Genomic DNA, 12764 nt, shown 5'->3' on the forward strand with positions numbered 1-12764 from the left:
TTGACTAATCCTTGATAATTTCTTGAAATGATTTAACTCTCATACATTTGTTCTTACATAGACACAAGTTTGACTCTTGAAGTTATTGAACTATATCTATAAGCTTGTATGACTTAGGTGTATGAGTGCTTATGATTCTCATTCATTAAAGTTTGATTTAAAGATTAAGGGAAAATCTTGATGCACTCATTAAGGGGGAGTTTTGAATATCTTGTTTAATGACAAAAAGAAAGAGAAGGAAAACTAAGTTAAATTGAGTATGATAGGTTTTCATGTTTAATTTATGTGTGTAATGCTTAGTTATGGTTTTGTTGAATATTATGTGCTAGTTGCTTTCTACTGTGGATATTGTTATCTTGTTTAGCTATTATAGATATTATAAAAATTTTATTGAAAATCTTTAAAGAAAACTAGATGCATTGACTAAGGGGGAGCAACTCATTATGCGTAAAGATTTGAAGCATTCATATTAAACATAAACATTCCATTCTTAATGTTGGAATGTTTTGTCATCATCAAAAATAAGAGATAGAGAATGTTGACTCTATATGTTTTTTAGATAGCAAAATATTCTCATTCATTGGTGTCTAACTATATTGCTTAAGTGTGCGGGAAAATTAATACATGAAATTAATTAATTTACTCTTCAAAGAGTATATCAAAAGAAAAAGAGGGATAAAAATAACAAGATGCAACTATCTAACAAGGAGGAAGCTTATAAGTGAAACAAGGAAGAATGTTGGTTGACCAAGTTTCAAAATTAGAGGAATGGCGGGCTGAAGAGTTTGAGAAATAGAACCAACTTAGTCGACTAAGTCAGTCGACTGACTGCTCTCTGCCAGAATCTGAAACTTGAAACAGAACCTACTTAGTCGACCAAGTCAGTCGACTAAGAGCTCTCTGTCTGCAATTTGAACCAGAGCACTACAAGACATATTAACGGCTAGAACTCATCCTCAATTGTTTCCAACGGTCATAAATTGTCAAATTGCCATCAGAGTTGTTTCTTCAAGTATAAAAGGGTCTTCCAATGATCAGAAATCAGTTTTTGAGAGAATTGAAGGCTTCCAAGTGATATAAAGTTGAAAAACTAGAAAATCCTCTCTGCACCTTACTGCACTTAAACGTCGATCTTTGTAATAGAGTTCAGCACTTCATCTTGTACCATCTAGATTAAGTAAGTGATCATAAGTACTTCTTTATTTCTTCTCTTCTTGTACACTTAGAGTGAGTGAGTCACTCTAAGGGATTTATTCAAGCTTGAATTGCTTGATTGAGTGTAAAGGTTACAACTTAGCCTAGAAAAGTTGGTTCTTGGATTTTGGTTGATTGCGGTAAAAACCATTGTTGTAGGTTGTGGTTGAGCCTTGGAAAAACCACTTTGGGTTTTAGTTTAGCCCGTGAAAAACTAGGGTAAAAGGTTGTGGTTGAGCTTTTGAAAAATCACTTTGGCTTTTGGTTGATCCCGTGAAAACCCATTACTAAAGGTTATGGCTGAGCCTGCGAAAAGCCATTGTAAAGCTTGGTGAAAGCTTGTGAATTTCACCGGTCCATAGTGAATTTGTGGGAAAATCCTTGGTTGGATAATCAAAGTAGTAGATGTAAGTCTTGGACCGAACCACTCTAAATTATTGTGCATCTTATACTCTTATTTTATTTTCTTAAGTTCTGGAAATTAATTTTCAATATTGTTTAGAGTCAAATTGTGCTATTCACCCCCCCTCTAGCACATATTATAGGGACCAACACCCACAAGATCTTAATCCAAGTAAGTCCTAAAATACCATCAGAACCTATATTTACAATTAAACCATGACAGCCTCTAATAAGTCATGAATTTGAACTTAAAAATTCTAACGAATATACACTAGCTAAATTGCATTTTAACCTAACATTTAATCTAGAATTCTAGTCTAATTCACAAACCCATTAAATTGGCTATTCAAATTTAAGGTTTCTTTACCTTGATGAACTTGGAGGCACAAAGATCAATAAAAACCTAATTTTTCCAAGAAAAAGAATTTGAAGAAATTAGGAAATAAAATTGAAAAATATAACCATAAATTCAAAAATTTCAAGAGTTGGAAATATATACCTTTTGGCTTTAAAAATGAAGATTTGAAGCTGAAAAACTCAAGTGTTGATGAGGGTGGAGTAGAAATAGAAAATGAAAGAAAGAAAAAGAGATTTTTCTCTCTCTCTCTCTCCCCTAGGGTTTAGTTATGCTAAAAAATGGGGTTAGAAGCTATGGTTTTTGTGCACAAATTTTTCTCTCTCACTCTCCTAGGGTTTAGCTTATGAGGAGAAAGAAGAAGTAAGAAAAGAAAGGAAAGGAAAAGAAAATGAAAAATTTAATTTCCATGGTGGTAAGGTGAAAATGGCGTGGGAGCATGAAGGAGAAAAAGAAAATATCTTTTGGGTGGATAAGAACTGGTCATGGGAGAAAAAGATAAGAGTCAAAGCTTCTTTTGGTAGCTTTGACCAAACTAATGATAAAATTACCATTTTACCCTTCATGGTTTTTTTCCCTTTTTAATTAAGTCCTCCCACAATCTTTTAATTCCAATTTCTTTCTATTTTTCCTCCTTAACACTTGTACCAATAAAATATCAAGTTCACAATTCAACGCGGTATCACATAATATTTAAATATATACTTATCTGCACTAATTTTATTTAATAAAGACACGCGAGCCCCCACTAACGTCATTTTTCTTTGAAATTCTCTCGTTCTTCTTCTCCCCCACTTAGATTGACCATATAATCCTCCTTCATGACCAATTTCAACATCGAATAAACTATTAATATTTTAATATTATTTTATTAATAAAATATTATTTTATTTCAAAATTTTTCACTTGTCTTTTTGGTACCCAAAATGTCCTATTGTGCCCCGATTCAATTCCGAATCACTTTTTATCTTGCCAATTCATCCTCAATAAAAATATTATTATTTAATTATTATTTATTCGAGTGTGAAATATTTTATTCCAAACTATGCCTTTCACCCTTCATCACTTTTAAACACTCTAATTAACCTCAATTGGCATCTGATAAGCTTTATTAGCCAACATATCAAAGTACGAGGTGTTACAGCCTCTCCCACTTAAAACGAATTCATCCTCGAATTCGAATTGACGTAGGCGAATAATCAAAGTCTTAAAATTCTGCCACATCACTTTCGTCGGGCATTCTTAACTTAGTATCTTGGCTTCATACGTTATATCGTCTTCCAATCTTTATAGAAAACTCGACAATTTCATAAAATATAATTATGCGTACTACACTTCTTGGATCAAAACAATATCATTTTTCATCTTATAAAGAGAATTCAAATGTGTCATTAATTCTAGTTGCCCCGCAATCAAATCAACCTTAAATTATCAATCATGCATGTTTACATAACCATTTACAATTCCTCTACCTTGATCTTTTATCAAACCTTCCAACATTCAAGCATTTATTCCACCATTGACTATGGGTCTAATTTATCAACCAATCTCTATTTTGTTTTACATACTTCCATACAAATCTCATTCAAGCATTTCATAATACGTAAGGATCAGAACAAGCTTTATTTATTCATATATGTTCTAGATCATGGATGATTCAAAATCGATAACCATTAGTAACCATATTTCCAAAAACAGAACTCCAGTACTTTCATGATCGATTACTTACTAAGTAGATCTCAACTCTTACAACAATGCATTTCAATAAATAATGACATTTTGCACACATCTTTATAGTCTTAGCCAATCTCTTTAATCAATAGCTCAACCACTCAAGGTTAAAATTGCTCAAAATTTTTTCTTTAAAGTTCTTTTCCAAGTCTCATCTTGATTACTAACCATTTCTATAATTCCAAAATCATAGTTAATTTATTAGTCATAAGCCACATACAAATATACCTAACTTGAGATTCCTCTAAGTCATTTTAGATGATGAATCTCACGGCCTCATTAGTTCATCATCCCGAAAATGAAACTAGACACTTATCTTTCCTTAAATGCACTTTAAAATTGAAGAATAATCTACTAAGACCTTTCCGAAATTAACTTCTTTTAGCCTTTTTACCTTAGAATATTAAATCCATAATTATTCATTCTCAATCATGGGCTTTATGTCAAACAAGGCAAATTTTAAAGTTTTCTTACATAAATTCAAATGCACAACTTTCATGCATAAGTTATAAATTTTTCCCCAAATCTTCATATATGAAAACTATATATTGGAGCTATACCAAAACTGATACATTGTTTTCCATTGCCCCTTAGGATATTAAATTCATGGCATACTTATCTATTTGTGTACTTCATAATAGCCTAACAAAGTCTAGCTTACAATTAGGCTAGTTCATATGCCAAGCCTCTCAGGCTATATCAAAAACACCAAGCTAATCACGATATGATAGAATTTTATGAACTCGTACCAAAAGTATAAACACTTACCTTCAAGCTGACAGCATTATAATTAACTTGTTCTCTACCAAGATCACCAATAGATTATCTTAGTCATTATCTAGTGCTATAACCATTGACAGAATATCATCATCGAATCAAATTATAACTAACTCCGTATGAGTTTTTGTACCAATTTGCAACAATATATTCATATATATATTTCCAAAAATTTCAACTTCAAGTAGTCTTAGGCATATCAAGCTCAATAAGCCACTTGTAATACTGAAATAACTAATAAATCAAGTTTAGGATCATCTCCTCTTATGTTTAATCAGATCGTGCTCACCGTCACATGGGGAATACTCAAAACCAGTTTATGTGTTCTATTTTCATACAAGAGTCAATCACTAATTAGCATCATCCCCAAGCACCACGTATCTTAAAAGCTGATTTTTCTTAGCCAGAATTCATATTCTAATATCATGCCTCTAGGTCATAGCTCATTACCAAAGTCTTCACTCGTATACGAAAACTTAAAATCTCAAATCATCATCTCTTTTCTAAGTAGATCTCTACAATTTTCATAGTGTATTTCTATTCCCTCACCAAGGGTAGTATCATCTAATCAGACCATATCATCATCGTTCTCTAAGCATTTGAAGCACAATTCAACCTTTGCCTTCCCTTAACAAGCACTTTACCTTGATAATTACTCAAAATAATTTGAAACTTGTGGGGGAAGCACGTTTCACAATTTATGCCTTGCATCTGCAAGTATATCGAGACCGCAACCTCATTAGGTCTACATAATGGCAAGATAATCATTGCCTCAAACCAACATTTCCAAACATCCTTATATTTTCAACACATCTTTATACTTCTGAGACATATCAGTCACGAGCCCCAACTTGACTAGATAGCCATTTGCTCTTTGAGTTTTAATGTTTTCTCATTGTGAAAAATCTCTTGAATTTATCTCACCAGGGTGTCCACAAAGTGGATACAAGTCCATAACTTACAGTCAATGCCTAATGTAGTGAACACTATCTCATCATTAAAGTTCTACGCTAGATCATATTATACAAAATATAATCTCATAATGATGACAATGAAATTCTAAGGTTCCACCCTTATCTATCAATCATAGCTCCCTTTATGAGCATATACTTATACACTGTTTGATTGTTCACAAGCCACTCATGGCCATCCAAATTCGACCTCTTATAGTAAGTTAAACTAGTATATTGTTCTTATGCTTTTCAATACACTTCCAAAACACTTAAACACATCCTTTAATAGAATTCTGTTGAGGACTTACACAATTAAAAGCTTATCTTCAAGGCCACTCATAACTTTAACAATTTAATGTATGTTCGATAACATTTAGCTCATTGACCCCATTGGACATTATTTTAAGATCTCCCAAGGTGTCTTTGCTATTATTCGAACCGAACCAAACTAACTTAATATATTTGCATTGATTATCCTTAAGCTTCTTATGCTCATCATAACAACTTCTATGTTTCACCTATCATTCATCTTAATGACTTTCGGACTTTCACAACACACTTCTCGTACATGTTAGGGCATTCTCAATCTCATGCCAAGCCTATAGTCATGTAACCACCAATTAGGCTAAATCCTTCTATGGGACATCTCCTTCCATACGATGCATGCGAATCACAAGATGTACAACTCCAAGTGTATGCCTACATATTGATAACCTCCATATATTTCATGGTCATGAAAACCACAATGTGCAAAACTAGCTTTCTATCACAAGTTCGCGATTGGAACATTAATCTCAACATATCTCATTTTGGACATATTTCACTACTAATATTCATATACCTTTACCATAACATTTAGTGCAAATTTGATTAAGCAATGATCTCTAAATAACTCTTAGGGACATAAATATCAAAGTGTACATCACCTTGCATTGCGATCTTAACTTTACTCACCAATCCTTAACCATTAACATTGGCAAGGTAGACAATTCACTTAATTGTTGCATCTTGCCTTTGTAGCCATAAGATCCAAATTTGTAAACTTAGGATGCAAAAGCTCCCTCCTCGAGCTTATCCAAAAGTCAACATTTTCTAAATCTTTTACCTTTGGAGAAATCAAATTCAAGACTAATCATTTACATCATAGGTTGCATACTGAACCATATAGACTTTTGAATTTATCTTTAAAGAAACTTGTATATTAAGCTCAAACATAGAACTCCATATGACATCTAGACTAAAATCAACACTTCTAAGTCATTTAACTTTAAGCTACCAAATCCACAACTTGTCGTTTAATCCTTTGGCTTCACTCTAAGCATAGCAAAATTCAAGCTCATCTTTAGAGCAGATTTGTTTACTAGCCTTTTACTTGATGACCACACATCATTTATAACAATCACAATTTATTCAAGTCAAAATATGCCCCTTATTACCATTATCACGCGTGCTGGTTTATATTGACCTCAAATACAATTCATAGTTATCTAATTTTCTTCTCATCGACCATCATGGAATCAAATTATAACTCCACCAAATTAACAAGTTATTACAGACCTATTAGTCCAACTCCACTTTCCTCCATACTTAGTCGAAGGGATATATCATTATATTAACCTTTTATTAGAAGCATTTGCTTAAAATTTTTTCAACAATCGCTTGTGTCTCAGGTGGCATCTAAAACCTAGACGATGGCATCACTTATGACCTTTATGTGACGTTAGCAAAAGGGTAGGTTACTTGGAATAACAATTTATATAACCTCTTGTCTATGACTTGTGCTGAAGTCACAAACCATAAACAAGACTCTACATTAACTCCGACAACTCCACTGACTGACACGAGAATTCTTAGGACTCGATTAAACCTAGGGCTCTGACACCAACTTTGTCACAGCCCAAAACCCAGGCCATGACCGGTGCATGGGCCCAATAGGCATAGCCCACCACGCCTAAGCAAGCCTCTCTATGTAAACCCATAAGTAGTCCATCTATCACTTCTTTTTCTTAAGGATCTAAAACTCCTAATTTCTAATAACAATCTCTTCAAAATTTAAATCGTGAAAACCAAGTACATAAAAATTTCACAACAAATCTCACAATTTACATTAAACCATCACATATAAACATACAACAAACCCTTGACAACCAGCAGAGTGACTCTGAGCGTGGGTGCTATCATTGAGAGTCGTAGAGAACCTACCGAAAGATGAATAGGAGGGAGCACCTCGACCTAGGATCTAATTACCTTCGATCCTGAAAACTAAAACATGGAGTCGAAAAAGGTGAGTATAAACCCAGTGAGTGAACATAGAAAGGGAACAAGCAAACGATACGAAAGATCTTTAGGAAACACGATGCAATTGTAGTGAAACCATGCAATTTGTATATCATAAACAAAACTCAATGCCATGTTGACTTTTAAATCATTTTAAAATGTTTAGGAAATTCAACTTTCAACATTCAATGCAATCACATTTCAAACATGCATGAAACACATCAAGGTCAATCCCAACTAGACAACATGGCTCAACTCACACAACTTCCATCCTCAACTCAGCTCATGTGCACTCCCACACCGCATATAGCTAATATCCTCATGTGCACTCCCACACCGCACATGGCAAATATCATCATCATCGTGTGCACTCCCACATTGCACACCACATCCCCATCATGTGCACTCCGACACTGCACATGGCAAATATCATCATTGTGTGCACTCCCACACCGCACACCATCATCACCGTCATGTGCACTCCCACACCACACACGCACGGTTATAATTATCACTCAACATTACATTTCAATGCATGGCACATATAACAACATGTATCAAGAATCTTTGCATGACAATACATCACATGCCATAATTCAATTGAAAATTCAACATAATATTTCAAATACGTAATTCATCACATTATACGTTTAAATACATAGAAGTATCACTTGTGAAAAGCTTGTTCCTGTGCATAAATCTTAAAAAAGTCAACTAAGGATATTCTAGCATTTCATTCAACACATATGCATTTGTTCAAAACCTTTTAAATGCAAGTTCACTCACCTTAATAATGTCACTTTACAAAACTATCACCCACAAGATCTTAATCCAAGTAAGTCCTGAAATACCATCAAAACCTATATTTACAATTAAACCATGACAGCCTCAAATAAGTCATGAATTTGAACTTAAAAATTCTAATGAATATACACTAGCTAAATTGCCTTTTAACCTAACATTTAATCTAGAATTCTAGTCTAATTCACAAACCCATTAAATTGGCTATTCAAATTTAAGGTTTCTTTACCTTAATGAGCTTGGAGGCACAAAGATCAATAAAAACCTAATATTTTCAAGAAAAAGAATTTGAAGAAATTAGGAAATAAAATTTGAAAATATAACCATAAATTCAAAAATTTCAAGAGTTGGAAATATATACCTTTTGGCTTTAAAAATGAAGATTTGAAGTTGAAAACTCAAGTGTTGATGAAGGTGGAGTAGAAATAGAAAATGAAAGAAAGAAAGAAAGATATTTCTCTCTCTCTCTCTCTCTCCTAGGGTTTAGATGTGCTAAAAAATGGGGTTAGAAGCTATGGTTTTGGTGCATAATAAGATAGGAGAAGGAAAAAGTAAGAAAAAAAAGGAAAGGAAAAGAAATGAAAATTTTGATTTCAATGGTGGTAGGGTGAAATGGCATGGGAGCATGAAGGAGAAGAAGAAAATATCTTTTGGGTGGATAAGAACCAGTCATGGGAGAAGAAGATAAGAGTTTGGAAGCTTTGACCAAACTAATGGTAAAATTACCTTTTTACCCTCCATGGTTTTTTTTTTCTTTTTAATTAAGTCCTCCCACAATCTTTTAATTCCAATTTCTTTCTATTTTTCCTCCTTAACACTTGTACCAACAAAATATCAAGTTCACACTTTAATGCAGTATCACTATAATATTTAAATATATACTTACCCGCACTAATTTTATTTAATAAAGACACACGGGCCCCACTAACGTCATTTTTCTTTGAAATTCCCTCGTTCTTCTTCTCCCCCACTTAAATTGATGATATACTCCTCCTTCAGGACCAATTTTGACATCAAATAAAATATTAATATTTTGATATTATTTTATTAATAAAATATTATTTTATTTCAAAATTTTTCACTTGTCTCGTTGGTACCCAAAATGTTCTATTATGCCTTGATTCACTTTTGAATCACTTTTTATCTCGCTAATTCATCCTCGATAAAAATATTATTATTTAATTATTATTTCTTCGTGTGCGAAATATTTTATTTCAAACTATGCCTTTCACTTTTCATCACTTTTAAATATTCTAATTAACCTCAATTGGCATCCGATAAGCTTTACTAGCCAACATATCAAAGTACGAGGTGTTACACAAAGTATCAATTACCCCATGTTGATTCAATATGTTTTTGATGATAACAAAACAATTTTCATTCATTAATGTTTAACTTCATTATTTAAGTGTGCAGGATAAAGTAAATTCCCTTAATAAAATGAATGATTAAAAGTAAAATCATATAATAAATAGGCTAATCAGTTAAAGTGAGATAGATGGAAAGAGTTAGTCAAGACAGAGCTTTTGTAACTGATTATCAAAAGGCCTTAATCAATTAAGGAATGGTTGGGCTACAAGTTATAGCAAAACAAAAAAATCATAATCAATTAGCACTAAGCTTAACAAAGGTGTGAAGTTGGACAATGGAAAACAAAGGTGTGCTAATTGGTTAAGGCATGAAATTAATTGGTTAGATTTCAAGACTTAAATAATCTCCAAAACACCAAAATTCAAATTTAAAGTGAAGTGGACAATTGAATGGAGCCAAAATGAATAAGTGCAAATTTGAAGATGTTTTAATTTATTAGAGCTTGTGTTAATTGGTTAAGTGTAAAAGAAGTAAAACTCCAATCAGTTAAGGGGATAATTAACTAGTTAGAGGAAGTCTGCTAAAGTAGAAAAGCCTGAAGACAAAGATCTCTTAATCAGTTAAAATCTCCTGTAATCGATTAATGCAGAGTACTCAACAGCATGACAGTACAAGTAAAGAAGCCATAATTAGAGTTGCTTATAACTAGTTAGCCGAACTCTGTCTACCTATTTGAATTTAAGCATTAGAGGATAAAATAATAGATAGAATGGCATCAAAGCTGTCTCAAATGACTAGAAACTACTCCTAACAAAAAAATCTGACTTTCTAAGTATGAAAAAAAGGTCCAACAGTCAAAGATGTAAGATTAAATGAGAAGAGAACCATTTTGAGAAAAAAGCCAAATATTTTTCACCAAAAAAAACACTTGTCCTTCATTCCAATTCCAGAAAAAGTATTTGAACTTGGTTGTAATCTTTTCAGAAAATTAGAGTGTGAGAAGTACTCTAAAGCTTGTTGAAATGGATTAAAGCTTGGTTTAAAAGCTCACCTTGTAAAAGCTTGGTGGAAGCTGTTAATTCTACTAGTATAGTGAAGTTGGGTTGAAAATCCTTAATTGGGATATCAAAGTAGTGGATGTAGGTTAAGGAAATCGAACCACTATAAATAGTCTTGCATTGTTCACTTCTATCTACCGTTCCTTACTTGGTGCCTTTTAGCTATCACAAGCTTTACATCCATCTTCCTATAATTAGTTAAAAGTTCTATCATTCAAAAAGGGCTGATCTTTAAAATTTTTAATACTATTCACCCCTTCTAGCACTTCAACTAGACCAAAAATTGGTATTAAAGCCATACCCTCAAATTTAAGGCTTAACATCCTTAGGGGAGATCCATATGGCTTTGCAAAAGTCAGTTGTTGCTGAGGGTCAATCCACAAATAGGCCTCTTCTATTTGATGGATCAAATTATGCTTATTAGAGCGTTAGGATGTCTATATACATTAGAGCCCTTGACTATGAAATGTAAGATGTAATCACAGGAGAACCTTATGTTCCCACCTCACTTAGTTTTGTCATTGGTGAGAGAATGCCTAAGCCAAAAGCTGAGTGGACTAAAGCTGAAGTTAAAAAGGTCCAAACAAATTTTAAAGCAATCAACACTTTTCACTGCACACTGACTCCTATTGAATTCAACAAAATCTCTAGTTATACAACAGTTAAAGAGATTTGGGATAAACTCAAAGTCATTCATGAAGGGACTTCACAAGTAAAGGAGTCCAAAATTGCCTTACTCATCCATAATTATGAAATGTTCAAAATAAAACCAGATGAAGATATCTCTACCATGTTCAATAGGTTTACCAATATTACAGACAAGCTCAATCAATTTGAAAAAACTATCCCTAAATATGAGTTAGGAAAAGAATACTTAGATACCTCTTAAAAAGTTGGAAAATCGAAGGTCACTACCTTCCGAGAAGCCAAGGATCTCAATGTAGTCACACTAGATGAAATTTATGGCCCACTCCTCACACATGAACTTAAAATAAAGAAAAAAGAAAATGAAGAAAAGAAAAAAGAAAAAAAGAAAAGAAAAAATGTTATACTCAAGATTAGTACACTTGAGGAAGAACTTGAAGAATTGTCAAGTGATGATGATGAAGAATTAGCAATGATGGCCAGAAGGTTTAAAAAGCTGATGGGATAAAAAGACAGAAAATTTGGAAGGAAAAATTATAAGAAAGACCAAGGTCTCTCTTGAAAAAATAAACACAAGGGTGATTTCAACAAGAAAGATGAGATGATTTACTTTGAATGTAAGAAACCAAGACATTTCAGATCAGAATGTCCAATGCTAAAAGAAGAATCTTCAAAAATGATGAAGAAACCAAAGAAAGTAATGGTAGCAACAACATGGTCAGATAGTGACTCCTCAAACTCGGAAAAAGAAAAAGAAAAATTAGAAGAAAAAATAAATTTCTGCTTAATAGCAAGAGAAGAAGAAGTTAAGGTAGCATCTAATTCATGTGATATTTTCTATGATGATCTATAAGATGAATATGATGGCTTATATGTTGAATTTGAAAAACTTGCTTTGAAATATAAAACTATGAGAAAAAAAAAGTTGTAGCATTGAATGAAGAATTAGCAAAAATTAAGTATAAGTATGACTCTATTTTGGATCAAAAGAATATGTTTCAAATTGAAGTTGAATAGTCCAAAACTAATTTTGAATTCTTGAAGCTTAAATTAGAAAACATTAATTTAAAATTACAAAGAGTTGTTGATAAAAATGTTACACTTAAAGTTAAAAAAGAAGAAAGATCAAAACTGAAATCAAAAGATGAAGAAAAGCATAAAAAACAAATAAGTCTTAGAAGAAAAATTAATGCAGTCTCATGTCACTGTCATGTATGTAGTAAAAAAGGTCATATGTGTTCTGAATGTTGTCATTTGAAT

At 32.6% G+C, this 12764-nt stretch overlaps 1 long non-coding RNA gene across 1 annotated transcript; it reads right to left on the reverse strand.

The window, feature by feature from the left end:
• LOC108662521 lies at nucleotides 7509-9124 on the reverse strand. The gene is made up of 4 exons (XR_001928402.1): nucleotides 8852-9124; nucleotides 8720-8755; nucleotides 8476-8531; nucleotides 7509-7674 (listed from the first exon to the last, which is right to left on the reverse strand). It is a non-coding gene; the product is annotated as an uncharacterized LOC108662521 (long non-coding RNA).

This window comes from Theobroma cacao, chromosome 6, assembly GCF_000208745.1.
Source record: "Theobroma cacao cultivar B97-61/B2 chromosome 6, Criollo_cocoa_genome_V2, whole genome shotgun sequence".
Classification (NCBI taxonomy): Eukaryota; Viridiplantae; Streptophyta; class Magnoliopsida; order Malvales; family Malvaceae; genus Theobroma; species Theobroma cacao.